Raw genomic sequence first — 21675 nt, 5'->3', positions numbered from 1 at the left:
ATAAACACTACGGAGAAGAATCATCAAACAAACAAAAAAATATTTTTGACATCAATTCACATACATACAAATGAGCAAAATCTCATCAAATTTAGTTTTATGGAAAACGAAATGATGGTGAGTTTAAGGAGATGAACTGCAAGAATTGGAGAGCATCATTTCAATCTCATTCTAGTTCATGTGAATATAGCCATTTTATTAACAAGTTTTGCAAACTGGCTAAATCAAAACCTTTATTTTGAGATATTTTGAATGAATTAAGCACTGCAGCACGTTTTTTTTTTAAAAGGAAAGCTCAACAGAAAATATTTTATGAATGGAAATGTTCAAACCACCAATTCCCAAGTCAATCTAGACATCTACCTGAAGGTGCAAGAGAACCCAATAGCGACTGAATCAACAGAATGGATTAGACAAGAAGAAAAACAAGGTTGACTTTACTAACCACCTAGTTCTGTGCAGCTTTGTGCCAAATCATCATGCTAGAATTGGAGTTACTAAAATACAAAAACATCACTGGTTTTTATAGAACAATATTTAAAATATTACTGAAGCCACCAACCTTTCAAAAATATTAGAGTTTAATACCTCTGACAGATAGCACAGAAATTGCAACAAAGTAAGAATCAATACCTGAACTGCTGCCATTTTGCTCACTCATATCCTGTACAGTATTCCTAATTGCTACCATCAGCAAGGAGGTACAGGAGTCTGAAGGTACACACATAACGATTCAGGAATAGCTTTTCCCTTCAGTCATCTGATTTTTGAATGGACATTGTACCCATGAGTACCACCTCACAGCATTTTTGCATTATTTAACAATTATTTATAGTACATATATATATATATATACACATACACACACACACACACAGAGTAATTCGAAGTTTTTTCATCTGTTGTAAAAACAAATTTCACAACACATGCCAGTGATATTAAACCTGATTCTGAAATTTCAACTTTGAAAGCTTCATTTGATCCTGTCATAGACATTACTACCAAATTCCCCCTTTTTGTAGCAATATGTAGGATCAAAGTATTTCCGAGTGGAATGGACATTTACTTTGCTAGACTTAACTATATTAACATCCTAAGTAGCAAAAGAACACAGCTTTGTACAGCAGTATGCTCTACCTTCATTCAAACACTGTCCTTAAAATTGTCAGAATAGAAGCAATTGATACTAAACAAAAGAGAAGGTCATCCATAATTTAACCCGAAATGTTATTGGTTTTTCTTTCCACAAATGCTACTTGACTGAAGACTGCTTCTACCCAGGGGAAAAAGGAAGTTTTGTTAAAAGTGGTTAGTCTTCAGGAGGAGATGGGGAGGGAAATAAAATGGAATGAAATCACAAGGCCTTGTTTCAACGACCTTGAGAGTAAATTACTTATATCAGTATAGTCTGAAGCCAAACAAAAGACACAAAATTCAGCTCTCCATTCAGGAGGTTAAACAAAACACTCCGGAATATTTCAAAAAGTCAAAACTCTATTTATGAAGTACATACTGTAAAAATATATTCAGGTATATGTTGATGATGACCAGTGAATCACTTATATAATTACCTTGAATTTTCACCTTATAGCAGTACATTTTGAACTTAGCAAGAATATTTTCAAATACACATTTTAGTTGGATAGATAGATACTTTACTGATCCCAAAGGAAATTACAGATTTAGTAAAGGGTACATTTTCATCTCATTTCCTGGAGTTCTCCTCTTTGGCTAGCCAGCAATCTGAACTGAATTATGATGATGGAACACCATTTGTCATTCTTTGGCAAAAATCCAACCCATAGACAATCTGTTGTCACTGAGCTTTAAGATTAAGAACTCTTGACAACCCAACAGACTTCAGCCCCATGATCTCGACAAACATGGTGCCAGTGTCAAGGGATTGCTGCACTCTCAAGATTGAACAACAGAACAATATCAGAAAAAAATTTAAAATCAGAGCTTGCTGAGCACAAATTGTTTGCTGAGCTTTCTGTATTACATCAGTAACAGATCACAAGCACATTTCCAGGGTCAGATAATTCTGTTATTTCAACAGTGTTGTGTAAAAACAATTTATTTGTCAGAGATAATACAAATTTCAACACAAGGACAATATGCTGCTGCCTCAATGCTGTTGTTAGCACAGTACCAGGGAAGTTCTTCCAGATTTTACAGTAACCTGGTATGGGAACTGTACCTCCCTTAATTGCAGTACTCTGCAGAGAGTGGTGCAGACAGCCCAGCACATCTGTAGTTGTGAGCTTCCCCATGATTCAGGACATTACAGGGACAGGTGTGTGAAAAGGGCCAGAAGGATCATTGGGGACCCAAGCCATCCCAACTGCAATCTATTCCAGCTGCTACCATCTATGAAGCGGTACTACAGCATAAAAGCCAGGACCAACAGGTTACGGGGACAGCTTCTTCCACCAGGCCATCAGACTGATGAACTCACGCTGACTTGAGTGCACTCTATATCACATTGACTGTTCTATTCATTATAAATTATTAAAAATTACTATGATTACACATTCAGATGGATACATAATGTAAAGATTTTTACTCCTCATGTATGTGAAGGATGTAAGAAATAACTTCAATTCAATAATCCATCTCTACTTCCCTTCCCCATCTCATGTTTGAAAACAACATAATGTCAGTGGAGAATCACAGGCATTTGACAAGGTATTCAAACCTGGAATCATTTTCGTGAACCTCCTTTGAACCCTCTCCAGTTTCAGCACATCCCTTCTAAGATGATGGCTTTATAGCAAAGTTTGCAGATGATAGACGGACGGGTAGGTAGTGCTGAGGAAGCAATACGATTACAGAAGGACTTGGACAAATTGGAAGAATATGCAAAAAAGTGGCAGATGGAATGCAGTTGTTGGGAAATGTATGCTAATGCATTTTGGTAAAAGGAACAAAACTGCAAACTATATTTTAAATGGGGAGGAAGTTCAAACATCACAGGTGCAAAAGGACTTATGAGTCCTTGTACAAGACTCCCAGAAGGTTAATATACAGGTTTAGTCTGTAGTAAAGAAGGCAAATGCAATGTTGGCATTCACTTCAAGGGGAATAGAATATTTAAAAAAAGGAGTTAAAGCTGTGGCCTTATAAGACACTGGTCAGGCCACACTTGGAGTACTGTCAACAGTTTTGGGCCTCATATCTCAGAAAGGATGTGTTGTCATTGGAGAGAGTCCAGAGGAGGTTCAAGAGGATGATTCCAGGAATGAAGGGGTTAACACATGAGGAATGTTTAGCAGCTTTGGGCCTCACTGGAATTAAGAACATGAGGGGATCTCATTGAAACCTACCGAATGTTGAAAGAACTAGATAAGGTGGATGTGGAAAGGAAGTTTCTCATGGTCGGGGGTGTCCAGAACTAGAGCACAGCCTCAAAATTGACAGGTGACCCTTTAGAACAGAGGTAAGGAGGAATTATTTTAGCCAAACAGTAGTGAATCCTTGGAGGCCAAGACTGTGGGTATATTTAAAGCAAAAATTGACAGGTTCCTGTTTGGTCAGGGCATCAAAGGTTATGGCAAGAAGGCAAGTGTATGGGGTTGAGTGGGATCTGGGATCAGCCATGATGGAATGACGGAGCAGATTTGATGAGCTGAATGGCTAATTCTGCTCCTATATCTTATGGTCTTTTAAGGGGCCCAAAACTGCTCGCACTACTTCAAGTGAGGTCTCAGCCAGCAGTGCTTTATAAAGTCTCAACATTGAATCCTTGTTTTTATTATCTAGTCCTCTTGAAATGAATGCTAACATCACATTTGCCTTTCTCTCTAGACCTAACCTGCAAATTAACCTTTAAGGAATCCTGCACAAGGGTTCAATGTCCATCTTGGAATCGGATGGCAGAGGGAAAGAAGCTGTTCCTGAATCACTGAATGTGCCTTCAGGCTTCTGTACCTCCTACCTGATGGTAACAATGAGAAAAGGGCATGCCCTGGGTGATGGGAGTCCTTAACAATGGACGCTGCCTTTCTGAAACACCACTTCTTGAAGATATCCTGGGTACTTTGTAGGCTAGTACCCAAGATAGAGCCGACCAAATTTATGACCTTGTGCAGCTTCTTTCAGTCCTGTGCAGTAGCCCTCCCATACTAGACAGTGATGCAGCCTGTCAGAATGCTCTCCACAGTACGTCTATATAAGTTTTTGAATGCTTTTTCTGACATACCAAATCTCTTCAAACTCCTAATGAAGTATAGTCCCTGTCTTGCCTACTTTATAGCTACATCAATATGTTGGGACCAGGTTAGGTCCTCAGAGATCTTGACACCCAGGAACTTGAAAATGCCCACTCTCTTCACTTCTGACCCCTCTATGAGGATTGGTATGTGTTCCTTCATCTTACCCTCGTGAAGTTCACAATCAGCTTTTTTGTCTTACTGACATTGACTGCAATGTTGTTGCTGCAACACCACTCCACTAGTTGGTATATCTCGCTCCTGAACGCCCTTTCATCTCCATTTGAGATTCTATCAACAATGGTTGTATCATCAGCAAATTTATAGATGGTATTTGAGCTATGCCTAGCCATACAGTCATGGGTATAGAGAGAGTAGAGCAGTGAGCTAAGCACACACCCGAGGTGCACCATGCGAGGATGAGATATTATCACCAATCCGCACAGATTGTGGTCGAGGATCCAATTGCAGGGGGAGGTACTGTAACTTATCAACCAGGACTGTAGGAATGATGATGTTAAATACTGAGCTATAGTCAATGAACATCATCCTGACACAGGTGTTTGCATTGTCCAGGTGGTCTAAGGCTGTGTGAAGAGCCATTGAGATTGCATCTGCCGTTGACCTATGGTAACGATAGGCAAATTGCAGAGGGTCCAGGTCTAACTGCAATGGGATCATTACTCCATGGCTTAACGTGATAAACAATAACTTGAGCACTACATAGACACCGTGGTTTCTGATCATTATCGAATAATCTGATCTTTTGTAAAGCTGACTCGTGTTTGAGGTGGCAGTAAAAGGTTTACAGGATTTATTTAAATATTTACAAAAAGACACTTATGATTCATAACATGTTTCACCAGTAAAATGAAAGCCCTTACAATTAATTTAAACTCAAATCTCCTCCCCACTTTTGGTAATTCATATACAGTGGATTCCAGTTGATTGGGACACATCAGGACCAGTACATTTTGGCCCAATTAAGCAGATGCCCCAATTAGCCTAAGTTTCATGGAAATAGTTAAAAGGTATAACAAAGACAAATTACCTTTAACTGAATAACAAATTATGCATTTAAATGAAATACAGAAGCAATTAGAACACTACCAATACTACTATGGTTTTATAAAACAGTATTGTTTCCAAATAGTTATCAACAGAAGAATTAATTGCTGCTGTGTTCTTTTGATTGACTAAATAAACAACATCAACGCAGACTCCTAGTGTAGATAATGGACTACTACTTTGCTACTGTGTTCGTTTCTGGTCACCTCACTACAGGAAGGATGTGGATATGATAAAGTGCAGAGGAGATTTACAAGGATGTTGCCTGGATTGGAGAGCATGCCTTATGAAAATAGGTGGAGTGAACTTGGCCTTTTCTCCTTGAAGCAACGGAGGACGAGAAGTAACCTGATAGAGATGTACAAGATGAGGAGAAGTGCTTTTTTTATTCACACAAGATTGTGTGAATAGCCAGAGGCTTTTCCCCAGGGCTGAAATGGCGAACACAAGGGGACATAGCTTTAAGGTGCTTGGAAGTAGGTACAAGTGGGGCATTAGAGGCAAGTCTTTTCTTTTACACAAAGAGTAGTGAATGTGTGGAATGTACTGACAACTGTGGTGGCAGAGCATTACGACAGGGTTATTTTAAGAGACCCTTAGATAGGTGAATAGAGCTTAGAAAAATAGAGGGCTATGCAGTAGGGAATTTCTAGGCAGTTTCTAGAGTAGGTTACATGGTCGGCACAACATTGTGGGCCAAAATGTCTGTACTGTGCTGTAGATTTCCACATGTTCTTTTCTGGATAAGGTCAAAATGAAAACAACAAAATTAATCCAGCACCGTTGGCCTAAATGGATAACATAATACAAGCACACACAACTGATGCTATTTAAAAAGCACTCTGTAATGTATAACAGCAATTACTGGCATCTTCAAGCCTGAATGTTGAAACCACAGTGAGCAAAACAGTTCTGAATTGTCTTACTGCTTACTTCTCATCAACTATCACTGACAAAATTCACTGCTTTTTGAACACAAACACATGCAACTGACATTATTCAAAATTTGTCCACTATAATCATGGTGCAGAGTCTGGCTGCCACACAAGCTCATGCCACTTACACTAGTTAGAAATTGTTCGGCTATAGTCTTCTGCCCCATTTAAACTACACAACGTCCCAAATAAACATAAAGAATCCAGTCTATTTTCTAGACTAATTTTTCTTCTTTAAAAGCTGTCCCGACTTTGAATTAAGCAACTGCCCCAATTAACTGAACCATATTTCAAAAATCTGAATTTTTTCTAAAAACGATTGCAGAATCCTGTCATAAATAACACTGGCCAACTCAGTTTATTTTGCAACTTGCTATTTTTAGGACTGGGTACCCTGCATTTCAAACATTAAGTGGCTGGGGAACTTTCCATTTCATTCCCCTGAGGATGCAGATGTACTTAAAACAATTTATTTTACTTTTTGTGTATTTAGTGATACACACAGAGTAGACCCTTCACTCCCTCCAAGGCATAACGACCTACCAAGTCCTGGCAAATCCAATTAAACCTAACCTAATCACGGGACAATTTGCAATACAAATTAACCTAACCAGTATGTCTTTGGACTATGGAAGGGAACTGGAGGACCCGAGGAAAACCCATATCTTCCACGGGGAGAACGTACAGAGACACCTGACAGAACAGCACCAGAATTGAACACCGAATTCCAGAATGTCCCAAGCTGAAATAGCATCATGCTAGCCGCTACATTACTGTGGTGCCCAAGGTAGCAATAGAATTTAATGGAATAAGAAAACAAGTGACTCATATTTAAAACTAAAAATCCCCCCAGAAAAAAAATCATTTGATGTGGTTGGAAATATTTTAAAAGGCTCTACAAATAGCACAGAAAAATGGGAGACACAAAATTGGAAAGTGAAAATATTTATTTAAAATTTTATGGAATATTTAAAAATGGCAAAAAAAATTGTTCTTAAACATCTTTGAACTTACATAGAACAGTACAGCACAGAATTAGGCCCTTCTGCCCACTATACCTGTCATGGTCTGGATGCCAATCTAACTACTCTAGCAACATGCTCCAGGCACCTATCACTCCTTGTGTGGAAAAAACTTCCCCACAAATCTCCTTTAAACTTTTCCACTCTCACCTTAAATATATGCGCTCTTGTATTTTCATTTTCTACCCTGGGAAAAAGACTGAATATTTACCTCATCTATCTTTCATGATGTTTTACACTTTAACCATGTTGCCCCTCAGCCTTTAACACTCTAGAGAAAAAAATCCCAAGTTTGCCCAAACTCTCTTTATGATTAATACACTCTAAAGAGTTAACATCCTGCCAAACATCTTCTGCACCCTCCCCAAAGCCTCCACGCCTTCCTGTAGTGCAGCAACCAGAAATGCACAGAATACTCCAAATGTGGCCTAACAACTGCAACATGACTTCCTGACATATATATTCAATCCCTGACCAATGAAGACAAACATGCCATAAACCTTCTTTACCACCCAAACCACTTGTATTGTCACATTCAGGGAGCTGTGGACTTGCATTCTAAGATACCTTAGTGTATTTTTAGTGCTCCATGCATCGTATACTTTCCTCTTGCATGTTAGACCTCCCAATATGCTTTATCATATTATATTAAATTCCACCTGACATTTCTTCACTCAGATTTCCAACTGATCTACACTCAGTGCTCACTTTATTAGCTACATCTTGCAATGCATGGTTATTTAAGTTACCGTTGGCTTCCTGCCATCTTAACCCAGTCTGGCCATTCTCCTCAGACCTTTCGCATTAACATGGCATTTTCACCCACAGAACTGCTCCTTACAGGATTTTTTTTTTGTTTTTCACACCATTCTCTGTAAACTCTAGAGGCTGTTGTGCATGAAAATCCCAGGAAATCAGCAGCTTCTGAGATACTCAAACCACCCGATGTGACACCAACAATCATTCCACGGTTAAAGTCACTTATATCACATTTCTTCCCCATTCTGATGTTTGGTCTGAACAACAGAACATCTGTCTACGGCTGCATGCTTTTATCCATTGAGCTTCTACCACATGATTGGCTGATTGGTTATTTTGCATTAACAAGCAGGTGTACTACTGAATGCATATTCCACTGTAACCTTCCTCATAATTCAAACAATACATAATCAGGCAGTGTTGGTTAGGGGATAGATTTCTGAATACCAAGACACAAATTGCAACATGTATTAATCAAGTAACTTTCTCTGAGGCAATTAAATTCAACTTCACTGATAAAAACATCTTTATGACATTACTCCGAACACTGTGCTCATTCTTACCCAAAACATTAAGAAAAAGGATGGGAATACATGAAAAGGACAGCATCTCAATGAGGACAAAAGTTTCCCTTACTTATAAATCACAGTTTGAAGGAATTGGACTGTTAGATCAAGATATATCCATGATTACAAAGTAACATATTTTACCAAAAAAGAACTTGGATACAAAAGGTTTTTTTGAATGGATGGACAAGAGGAAGAAAACTAGAAGTAACAAATTATCTTTAAGTGCTTTTTTAATATATTAAAAAAAACAGGAAACTGCGCAGCATAGCTTAAGTTTTACTTTTTGTGGTCAAGACATACTTCCCTAATCTTCTGCAGATGAAACCCAATCTCTAATAAGTAAATAACATTAAATATATAAATATAATCAAATTATTAAGGCAAATTTTTTAGCTGAAAATTCAATGCATTCAAGCCTCTTCTTTTTATGGTTTAATAACTACATTGACAATAAGATTGGAAAATTACATAGCCATGTTAGTTAATGATACAAAAAAAAAGGCAGCATCAGCAGAGTCAATCTGACCATGAAAGAACAAAGAGCTATTAATAGATTAAATGAACGGTAGAAAAGCTGCTAACTTATTTCAACATAGGTGACTACAAGGCCTCTCAATTTAAACCTAAACAGGATGGAACAAAGTCCCCTCCAGACAGTAAGAGCCATACAAAACCAAATGCACAAAGACAAGGGAGGGAGGAAGGGAGGAGGCCTACACATGAAGATCATTAAAATGTCATTCCTGAGGAAAAGAAATTTAAATAAAGAGCCATTAAATTGTCAATCTATATATCCAGAGGATTTGGGTGCAAAGGTTTGAAGCCATGCTACAGTTTTATAAAGCCCTGACTGGACTCCATACGAGGAGTACTATAATCTTTTCTGGGTACCACACTTCAGAAAAATATTCATCCATATCAAATACACAAAAAAACTGCACAACCCTTCCATTTAGAAGATGAAAGCACAATTTGATAGTATTGTCAATATATTAATGGAAATGTATGACCACATCAAGGGATTTGGTCTTAGTCTGAGAGAGGAACTTTGACCTTATTCCAATTGTTAAGTTTTTGAGAGTGAAGATTGAAAACACTTTATTTCAAATGAAGATGCTGTGATGGGTAGGGAAATACAAAGTTTGCCACTTGCTTTGGCAAATGATTGTTAATACTAGATAATTACAAATCGAAGATTGATGCAGAGCTACTGAGGAATATGGGGTAGCTGGTACTGCAAACAAAGAGAAAATCTGCAGATGCTGGAAATCCAAGCAACACACACAAAATGCTGGAGGAGCTCAGCAGGCCAGGCAGCATCTGTGGAAAGGAATACAGGAGAGTCCTGCCAAAGAATTTCAGCCCCAGATGTCAATTGTACTTTTTACCATAGATGCTGCCTAGCCTACTGAGTTTCAGCATTTTGTGTTTGTTACCTGCTGCTGAATGGATTTTGGGTGATGGATTATTTATGACTTCATTGAATGGTAGAAATGGCCTAATAAGCTAAATGCTCCATTCTAATTTCCATTTAAGTATATTCTGCCATTTAAAATATTATGGCATATTGCCACTTGAAAAGTTGATGTTGTAAACATCTAAACAAGCTGAAATAAAACAATTTTGATTTCTATATTTTGTGAGGGGTGTGAAGACACTGTAGGGAGTTCAGAGAAGGGCAACCAGACTCATTCCAGGTCTGAAGGTATAACCTATGAAGAAAGATTGAAAGAATTACCGTAAGTCTTTTTCGCCTAAGTAGATGTAGAATGAGAGTAGACATGATAGAATTATTAAAAATCATTAAGGGTATAAGTAAGGTGGATGTCAGCTGCTACTACAAAATTAATCCATCCACAAGGATACAGGGGCCATAGGTGGAGACAGGTTAAAGGGAGATTTCAGACTAACATCAGGAAGCATTACTTTATACAGTGAATCGTGGACACATGGAACAAACTACCCAATTGTGTAGTTAGAACCATAGAACATTACAGCACAGACACAGGCCTTTTGGCCCTTCTTGGCTGTGCCGAACCATTTTTCTGTCTAGTCCCACTGACCTGCCCTGGGCCATATCCCTCCAAACCCCTCTCATCCATATACCTGTCCAAGTTTTTCTTAAATGTCAAAAGCGAGCCCGCATTCACCACTTCATCTGGCAGCTCATTCTACACTCCCACCACTCTCTGTGTGAAGAAGCCCCCCCCCCATGTTCCCTTTAAACTTTTCCCCCTTCACCCTTAACCCATGACCTGTTTTTTTCCTCCCCTAGCCTCAGTGGAAAAAGCCTGCTTGCATTCACTCTATCTATACCCATCATAATTTTATACACCTCTATCAAATCACCCCTCATTCTCCTACTCTCCAGGGAATAAAGTCCTAACCTATTCAACCCTTCTCTGTAACTCAGTTTCTCAAGTCCCAGCAACATCCTTGTAAACCTTCTCTGCACTCTTTCAACCTTATTAATATCCTTCCTGTAATTAGGTGACCAAAACTGCACACAATACTCCAAATTCGGTCTCACCAATGTCTTATACAACCTCACCATTACATTCCAACTCTTATACTCAATACTTTGATTTATAAAGGCCAATGTACCAAAAGCTCTCTTTACGACCCTATCTACTTGTGATGCCACTTTTAGGGAATTATGTATCTGTACTCCCAGATCCCTCTGTTCTACTGCACTCCTCAGTGTCCTACCATTTACCTTGTATGTTCTACCTTGGATTGACCTTCCAAAGTGCAATACCTCACACTTGTCCGCATTAAACTCCATCTGCCATTTTTCAGCCCATTCCTCCAACTGGTCCAAATCCCTCTGCAAGCTTTGAAAACCTTCCTCACTGTCCACTACACCTCCAATCTTTGTATCATCAGCAAATTTGCTGATCCAATTTGCCACATTATCATCCAGATCATTGATATAGATGACAAATAACAATGGACCCAGCACTGATTCCTGTGGCACACCACTAGTCACAGGCCTCCAACTCAGAGTAGCAATCCTCCACTACCGCTCTCTGGCTTCTTCCATTGAGCCAATGTTTAATCCAATTTACTACTTCGCCATGTATACCTAGCGACTGAATCTTCCTAACTAACCTCCCATGCGGGACCTTGTCAAAGGCCTTACTGAAGTCCATGTATACAACATCCACTGCCTTCCCTTCATCCATTTTCGTGGTCACTTCCTTGAAAAACTCTAATAGATTGGTTAAACATGACCTACCACGCACAAAGCCATGCTGACTTTTTCTAACAAGTCCCTGTCTATCCAAATACTTATAGATTCTATCTCTTAGTATTCCTTCCAATAATTTACCTACTACTGACGTCAAACTTACCTGCCTATAATTTCCCGACTTACTTTTTGAGCCTTTTTTAAACAACGGAACTACATGAGCTATCCTCCAATCCTCCGGCACCTGACCTGTGGATATCGACATTTTAAGTATTTCTGCCAGGGCCCCTGCAATTTCAACACTAGTCTCCTTCAAGATCCGAGGGAATACCCTGTCAGGTCCTGGGGATTTATCTACTCTGATTTGCCTCAAGACAGCAAGCACCTCCTCCTCTTTAATCTGTATAAGTTCCATGACCTCCCTACTTGTTTGCCTTGTTTCCATAGACTCCATTTCAGTTTTCTTAGTAAATACAGATGCAAAAAACCCATTTAATATCTCTCCCATTTCTTTTGGTTCCATACATAGCCGACCACTCTGATCTTCAAGAGGACCAATTTTATCCCTTACTATCCTTTTGCTCTTAACATACCTGTAGAAGCTTTTAGGATTATCCTTCACCCTGACTGCCAAAGCAACCTCATGTCTTCTTTTAGCCCTCCTGATTTCTTTCTTAAGTATTTTCTTACTCATTTTATACTCTTCAAGCATCTTATTTCCTCCCTGTTGCCTATACATGTTATACATCTCTCTCTTCTTCTTTATCAGAGTTCCAATATCCCTCAAGAACCAAGGTTCCTTATTCTTATTCATTTTGCTTTTAACCCCGACAGGAACATGCAAACTCTGCACTCTCAGAATTTCTCCTTTGAAGGCCTCCCACTTACCAATCACATCCTTGCCAGAGAACAACCTGTCCCAATCTACGCTTTTTAGATCCTTTCTCATTTCTTCAAATTTGGCCTTTTTCCAGTTTAGAACTTCAACCCGAGGACCAGATCTGTCTTTATCCATGATCAAGTTGAAACTAATGACGTTATGATCACTGGAACTAAAGTGTTCCCCTACGCACACTTCCGTCACCTGCCCTAACTCACTTCCTAACAGGAGATCTAATATTGCATCCTCCCTAGTTGGTACATCTATATATTGATTTAGAAAACTTTCCTGCTAGACCCTTAACAGTATGGGAGTCCCAAACAATGTGTGGAAAATTAAAATCCCCTACAATCACAACTTTCTGTCTCCTGCAGTTGTCTGTTATCTCTCTGCAGATTTGCTCCTCCAATTCTCGCTGACTATTGGGTGCTCTATAATACAACCCTATTAATGTGATCATACCTTTCCTGTTTCTCAGTTCCACCCATATGGCCTCAGTAGACAAGCCCTCTAGTCTGCCCTGCCGAAGCACTGCTGTAATATTTTCCCTGACTAGCAAAGCCACCCCCCCCCCACCCTTCATTCCTCTGCCTCTATCACGTCTGAAACATTAGAACCCTGGAACACTGAGCTGCCAGTCCTGCCCCTCCTGTAGCCAAGTTTCAGTAATGTCTATGATGTCGTAATTCCATGTGTCAATCCAGGCCCTCAGCTCATCTGCCTTTCCCACAATACTCCTCGCATTGAAATATACACACCTCAGAAGATTATTACCACCACACACAACCTTACTATTTATGACTTTGCATGAACTACTAACATCATTTATTTTTACCCCCATTCCACTATCTACTCTGGCACTCTGGTTCCCATCCCCCTGCAAATCTAGTTTAAACCCTCCCCAATAACACTAGCAAACCTCCCTGCAAGTATATTGGTCCCCTTGTAGTTGACAGTAGTACCTCAGAGACTCTTAAATCTAAACTCAATAGTTATTTCAACACACAATGTGAAAAGGAATTTGGCAAGCTGTGTTAGCCTGAATAGCCTGTTCTTGTCAAAAACTTTCTAATGTTCTAATCCTTCTTCTCTGAAGACAGTCATTTGTGAATGCGTTTGAAACTTGCACATCACTGCTAACCCCACATAACAGCAGATGTTGGTACGTGCATACTCAAAACCTTAGTTTCTCATCTCTTCAACCTGCGAAATATGCTCTCTTGCTGAATTCTTCCAACACCTTTCAATCATCCAAATGGCTTTCAGTGCATGCTCCTCCCAAAGGCAAGCATGCCAGCTCATATCTGCTTTCTCAAACTTTCTATATAAACTTTGTCTCACTGCTTCTACCCCAATGTTATTAATATCTACTTATTTATCCTTTCAATCAAACTTCCAATCATTTTTCCAATAATGGTTTCTAAACCATTTCTTTATTCCATTAACTAGATTATTCTTTTCCCCTTGATGTATTTTTGTAGCATGCTTTCTAGAGCAGGAAAACAAATTTGTTGTTACTATCGTTCACAGCATAGTCACTATATTTAATTACTATTGTGACAAAAGGATAGTGGCCCACTTTTATTAGCAGCTGACGCTGAAGTAGTTTTTTTTCCTCTGCTTCCTTTCTTGTTCATTTTTCAATCAGTTGCTTGTCTTTTGAGAGCCAATAATATTACTATGTTTTAAACAGAAAAGTTTCAAATGCAATCCACAAATTATTATACAATAGAAGAAACTGAATTATGAAAAATTAAAAGCAGAATTCACAATTTTAAAAGGATGGTTACAAATAGCACTCTAGAACATGTTGTTAAATCCTGAAAGAACAGAAAGACACATTTAATTTTGATTCTGCCCATCAATGTGGAATTATGAGAAAAGCCAACCTGAAGGTATGAACATTGATTTCTCTAACTTCTGGTAACTTCTTTCACCCTCCCCTTTCTCTCTTTTTCCATTCCTCATTCTGGCTCCCCTCTTACCCTTACCTTTCTTCTCAAGTGCCCATCACCTCCCTCTGGTACCCCTCCTCCTTCCTTTTCTCCCATGGTCCACTCTCCTCTCCTATTAGATTCCTTCTTCATCAGTCCTTTGCCTTCTCCACCTATCACCTTCCAGCTTCTCAGGTCATCTCCCTACCCTCTTATTCTGGATTCCTTCCCTTTCCAATCCTGATGAAGGGTCTCAGCCTGAACGTCAACTCTTTATTCATTTCCATAGATGCTACCTGACCTATCGAGTTTCTCCAGCATTTTGTATGTATTAACATGGAGCGATGACTATGTTATGATTGCATCATAAAAAAATTGTTCGTGTTTCACAGGCTAGGTAAATTAAGATTTATCTTAAGGTAATACAAATCAGAGAATACTGGAATTACTCAGCAGGTTTGACAACATTCTATGGATCTATGGAAAGAGTAGAGAGTCAATGACCTTTCATCAGAAAGGTGAGATGAGATAATACAGGTGGAGAGAACACGAGAATACCTGTGATGGGACAGAACCTCAGGTGTGTTCAGTTAACACAATGTTTTCAATTCAGATAACCAGTTGTTCCTGCTTACCAGTTCTGATATAGTCACCTGCCTTTGCTACACAAATGTTAATCTACTGCATTTTCCAACATTTTGGTTTTTTTCATATCTCAGACAGCTTTCACTATGTTTGTGTGTTACTTACCTCTGATTGCTCTCTTTCATCTGTCAACTGGATAGCTCTAATAGTATCAAGTCACCTAGACAACCTTCATCTGCACACTATAACAACCTTCCTCTGTTCTCACTTGCCTTCTCACTTGTCCTTTTCCAATAAAAAGTCACTGAAGGACTAACTTGCTCCACCTTTTCACAGAATTCTGCTGACTGCTGAATATTCCCAGAACATTTACGTTATAATTTTTTTTTAATTTCCGATCTGCAATCATCGGCACTTCTTTGATTTTCAAAGGTAACTGCACTTCAGTAATAAACATTATTACCTGTAGCTAGATGATCAATTGCAATCTATTCATTTAAAGTTTCCCCAAGCCTAATGAAAGTTTGCTGTGAAGTTTAGTAATTTGCTTGGTGCAATGACAATTCAGTGCTTGAATACAGACGAAAACAGAGGATCAATTACACACTTTCAACTATTTTTTAAAAAGTTACACCACATTGATTAAACTGATGTTCTATTTCAAGAACTATAAAACCCAACCCCCTCCCCCATTTCACTCACAATACTCAAATACAACAGAAAGGTTTTTCATTCTCATTTTATAAAGTATAAACCACAAAGCAATGGCTACATACAAATAACCACTGTTGAAATTAAATCCATACAAAATTGTTGCATTTTAATTACTAATTTATGTCAACACTTTTGCTACTCGACTGCAGCCAAATACCTGGGGTCCCACATTCGAAAGCACACCTTCACACTGTGTCACGAGTCAGTAATTATATTGTTCTTTTCTTAAAATTACAGTTAATTTTTTAAGGACTTATGTTTTATATTTAAGTAGTTAGACATATGTTACTCTTAAAAGATGAAGCACTGGATTTTACAAATATACAGCAGAAAGCTATAGTTTTACAATCAGATAAAAGGAACAGTTTGTTTTTAAAGCTTACACCAATTTTCTTGCTAACAAGGGTAAATACTATACTCCATACTGCAATGGCTACGTTTACAGTTCAAATGAGATTAAACAGTCATTAAAACAACAATAACTTTAGGCCATATTTTAATCAATGATTAAATGTGACAGAATATAAAATGTATATTTTTGCTGGTTTTTATCATTTCAAGCAGGTATTAACAAATAATTCCTTTCTATTTACTATATTGCAACAGAAGACATCTGCAGGAAGTCTTCACAAAAGCCTAGATAATTTAAGAAGTCAATATCTCAATATAAATTTAATGCACAGATATTTCCATACTTCTTAAAAACATACCTTTCAAAATAAATGTCTTTAGCTATGCCATATGCCTCCCTCTTTCCTTATTTTTCTTTCCTGACTAGAAAGTATCTATATACCCTAATGAGGTTTAGTTATACTAGAATCTCTGTTCACTCCAAGTGCATATTCTTCATCATTATACTCTTAGCAGACCACTGACTCACAAGAGTGAGTGAGTGAGTGATTCAATTCACAGTAAATATTTGCAGGATTTTATTAAGGCTTCAAATTGTCAGATGAATTTTAAACAAAAGATGTGCAGCCATTCTGCAGACAAGATTGGCAAAGTTACAGAAAAGTCACACTCACTCGTATTTGTTATTGTGGTTTTCAAGTCAGTTCCGTTTTGGGGTAGAGGTTAAAGACAAGAAGTTCAAGCTAAATAAACATTTAAGATCACAGACTGCTCTGCTGAGATAAAGGCCAGATATCTCAGGAGGACCTGGTCCTATTTAGAAGAGGACTGACAGTGCATAGTGCACAATAATCCATTTTAAAGAATATTCATTCATTCTTACTAGATGTTCCTACAAATAACAAATACTTCTACCGGGAGCAAATCAGACAGGTGAAGGCCAAATGCTGAAGCTTACAGACAGCCTGACCACAACCAGTTAATTTCAAGATAGGTCAGACACTTCCTGACAGTAACTCCATCAGTGTCCTGCCTCAATGACTACTGTCCCGTTGCACTCACATCCATCATCATGAAGTGTTTCGAGAGGCTCGTCATGAGGCACATCAAGACCCTCCTACCCCCTCACTGGACCCCCTGCAGTTTGCGTACCGTTCCAACTGCTCAACAGATGACGCCATTGCCATCACCCTCCACCTGCCCCTAACCCACCTGGACAAAAAAAGACACATACGTTCGAATGCTGTTCATAGACTTCAGTTCAGCATTCATCACAATCATCCCTCAGAAACTGATTGGAAAGCTGAGCCTACTGGGCCTGAACACCTCCCTCTGCAACTGGATCCTAGACTTCCTGACTGGGAGACCTCAGTCAGTCTGGATCAGAGGCAGCATCTCCAACACCATCACACTGAGCACGGGAGTCCCTCAGGGCTGTGTGCTCAGTCCACTGCTGTTCATTCTGCTGACCCAAGACTGTGCTGCAACACATAGCTCGAACCACAACATCGTTTGCCCATGACACGACCATGGTGGGTCTCATCAGCAAGAACGATGAGTCAGCATACAGAGAGGAGGTGCAGCGGCTAACAGACTGGTGCAAAGCCAACAACCTGTTTCTGAATGTGAACAAAACAAAAGAGATGGTTGTTGACTTCAGGAGGGCATGGAGCATCCACTCCCCGCTGAACAGCGATGGCTCCTCGGTAGAGATCGTTAAGAGCACCAAATTTCTTGGTGTTCACCTGGTAGAGAATCTCACTCGGTTCCTCAACACCAGCTCCATAGCAAAGAAAGCCCAGCAGCATCTCTACTTTCTGCGAAGGCTGAGGAAAGTCAATTTCCCATCCCCCATCCTCATCACATTCTTCAGGGGTTGTATTGAGAGCATCCTGAGCAGCTGCATCACTGCCTGGTTTGGAAATTGCATCATCTCGGATTGCAAGACCATGCAGCAGATAGTGAGGTCAGCTGAGATCATCGGGGTCTCTCTTCCTGTCATTACAGAAATTTACACTACACGCTGCATCTGCAAGGCAAACAGCATTATGAAGGACCCCACACACCCCTCATACAAACTCTTCTCCCTCCTGCCGTCTGGGAAAAGGCACTGGAGCATTCGGGCTCTCACAACCAGACTATGTAACAGTTTCTTCCCCCAAGCTATCAGACTCCTCAATACCCAGAGCCCGGACTGACACCAACTTACTGCCCTCTACTGTGCCTATTGTCTTGTTTATTATTTATTGTAATGCCTGCACTGTTTTGTGCACTTTATGCAGACCTGGGTAGGTCTATAATCTAGTGTAGTTTTTTTTCTGTGCTGTTTTTCACATAGTTCAGTGTAGTTTCTGTACTGTTTCATGTAGCACCATGGTCCTGAAAAACGTTGTCTCATTTTTACTGTGTACTGTACCAGCAGTTATGGTCGAAATGACAATAAGAGGTGACTTGGCTTGACTGGATCAATAGCAATCAGAATCAGAATGAATATCACCAGCATGTGTTGGGAAATTTATTTTTGTCGCAACAGTTCAATGCAATACATAATAATTTTTAAAATACTGAATTAAAGTGTGTGTGTGTGTGTGTGTGTACGCGCGCGCCTTCAGATCCCTGTACTTCCTTCCTGATGGTAGCAATGAACAGAGGGCATATCCTGGTGAAAGTGGTCCTTAATGATGGAGACTGCCTTGTTGAGGCATCACTCCTTGAAGGTGTCCTGGATGCTACTAAGGCTACTGCCCATGATGGAGCTAACCAAGTTCACAACTTTCTGCAGCTTTTTTTAATCCTGTTCAGTAGCCACCCAGCCACCAGCATCCTCCTCCATACCAGACAGTGATGCAGCCAGTTAGAATGCTCCCCACAGTACATCTGCAGAAATTTGCAAATGTCTTTGGAAACATACCAAATCTCCTCAAACTCCTAATCAAATATAGTGCTGTCGTGCCTTCTTTGTAGCTATATCAATATGCTAAAAATCCTCAGAAATGTTGACACCCAGGAATTTGAAATTATTCACTCTTTCCACTTCTGATCTCTTCATGAGGACCATGTGTTCCCCCATCTTAGCCTTTCTAAAGTCCACAATCAGTTCTTCGGTCTTACAGACATTGAGCGCAAGGTTGTTGCTGTTGGCACAGCCACTGTATTTTCTTCATTTCACTTTAACCTGACAAATTTTCATTATTCTGTCACTGTTTTTCAGTTAATTGATGGACTTAATAAAACCATTTGTAATTATGGCCTGGGTACACACTGTTTAACATTTGAATAAAATATGTGAAGAATACTCCAAAAATCACACTAAGAATAGGTTTGTTTGAGCTCAGCTATTCTTATAGCTAAGCAACTGGGCAGGTTTCCACTGATCATTTCATTGGACATACAACTATTAAGAGCAGTTGACTGAACAAATATAAAAACTCTTTCAATTAGATAGCACCTTTAAGGTATACTTGTCAACTTACTTCATAGAAGATTTTACAGCAAAAAAAATAACACTATCACACATGGACCAATTGGTAAAAAAAAAGGATTCAGAGAGCGGTTAGATCTTAGGGCTTCACAACTGATGGTATAACTGCTAATAGTGAAATTATAAACCATATATCGTGAACATAGCCCAGCACATCACACAAACCAATCTTCCATCCTTGGACTCACTTTACACTGCACGCTGTCGGAGCAGTGCTGCCAGGATAATCAAGGACACGACCCACCCAGCCAACACACTTTTTGGGAGAAGGTTCAGGAGCTTGAAGATTCGTACGGCCAGATTTGGGAACAGCTTCTTTCCAACTGTGGTAAGACTGCTGAACGGATCCTGACCAGGATCTGGGCCGTACCTTCCAAATATCCGGACCTGACTTGCACTACCTTACTTCCCCTTTTCTATTTTCTAATTATGATTTATAATTTAAATTTTTATTATATTTACTTTGATTTGTACTTCAGGGAGTGCGAAGCGCAGTATCAAATATCGTTGTGATGATTGTATGCTCTAGTATCAATTGTTTGGTGACAATAAAAGTAAAGTATGTGCAAGAGATAACAATTAGAAGAATTGTCAATAGGTTGTAGGGCTGAATGAGGGCAGAGGAATGGGGAGGGGAATAATCAAAACTAGAATTTTGAATAGGCCAGGTTCACCTGAACGATGAAGCACTAGGAAGGTGCAGATGAACCAGCCTCCCTGCGAATACATGGCTTCTCTGCAGAGAGAGTTAAGTGCACCAAGTTCCTGAAAGTTCACATCATGGATTACCTCATCTGGTCCCTTAATATCACCTCCATGAACAAGGCACAGCAGACCTCCATGTTTTAAGGAGATTAAGGCAATCAAGGTTACCCTTCACCACCCACCCATCTTAACTGCATTTTATAGGAGCATCATTGAGAGTATCCTGACAAGTTGCATCTCCATCTGGTATGGGAGCAGCCAAGCATCAGGTCGGAAGTCCCTTCAAGGACTGGGAGAAAGGCCAAGAGGATCATAAGGATCTCCCTACCATCCATCAGAGATACCCATCAGGAGTAAGGATCCCACCCATCCATCCAATATCTTCTTTGACTTTCTACCATCAGTCAAGAGACTCCAATGCATAAAGAGAAGAACAATCAGAATGAGAAACAGATTTCCCCCTCAGACCATTAGGCTTCTGAATTCCCTGCCACATTGTGTTCAAAGCATCACTGGTAAATCTGTTCTCTACCTTACAATATTTAATTTATGCCATTTATTTGTTTATTTATGGGTAATTCATCTGTAAATTTTATCCTTACTTTCATAAATTATTCTGTTAGTGTACCACAGTGCTTTACGCCCTAGTTCAGAGAAACATCTCATTTGATGGTATACATGTATACAGTTAAATGACAATAAACTTGACTTGACTTAGCTTGCCTGACAGGAGAGACTGGAAGGGCCTAATTCAAGGCAACTAAGATGTGAACAGCTGAAGGATGGGGTTTGGGATATTATAGAGATGTAATCAGGCCATCTCTTCAGCACAGTCTATAGTCTGCGGCTCACCTAAGGCCCTATTCTGTCATGGTTGCAAACATACAATTTCAGGCTTAGTTGCCATGGAGAAGATAGAATCATAAGCTAGTAAACATGAAAAATGTTGGTGTTTGACAAGGTTGATGGTAGTGAGGTAGTGGTTGGATGTTGTGAGTGTAAATGTGGAACTCGGTGCACGAATAAGATAAAGTTTGTTTTTGAACTGGTTGTGAAAATAAACCAGCACAAGTTTACATTTCTGGATGCATCTGGGAAATACCAAGCTCAGAAATAGCAACTAAAGAATGTGAAGGACTCAATTCTTATTACTCATGCCTCCAAGGCAGGTGACTGTACATTCAAACCCACCCAAGCACTCAACATAAATAGCTCTGACCCAGCTTACATCAGCCAGATCAAGTGAATGTTAAAAGTCACAGTCCAAAGAG

The 21675-nt window shown here is 39.4% G+C and overlaps 1 protein-coding gene across 3 annotated transcripts in view; it reads right to left on the bottom strand.

Annotated features, from left to right (window-relative positions):
* Window positions 1-21675, bottom strand: part of LOC140731644 (kinase suppressor of Ras 1-like) — a 182242-nt gene that overhangs the window by 86210 nt on the left and 74357 nt on the right. The window lies entirely within an intron of this gene.

This window comes from Hemitrygon akajei, chromosome 8, assembly GCF_048418815.1.
Source record: "Hemitrygon akajei chromosome 8, sHemAka1.3, whole genome shotgun sequence".
Lineage (NCBI taxonomy): Eukaryota > Metazoa > Chordata > Chondrichthyes > Myliobatiformes > Dasyatidae > Hemitrygon > Hemitrygon akajei.
This window is presented reverse-complemented; position numbering and strand designations above follow the sequence as displayed.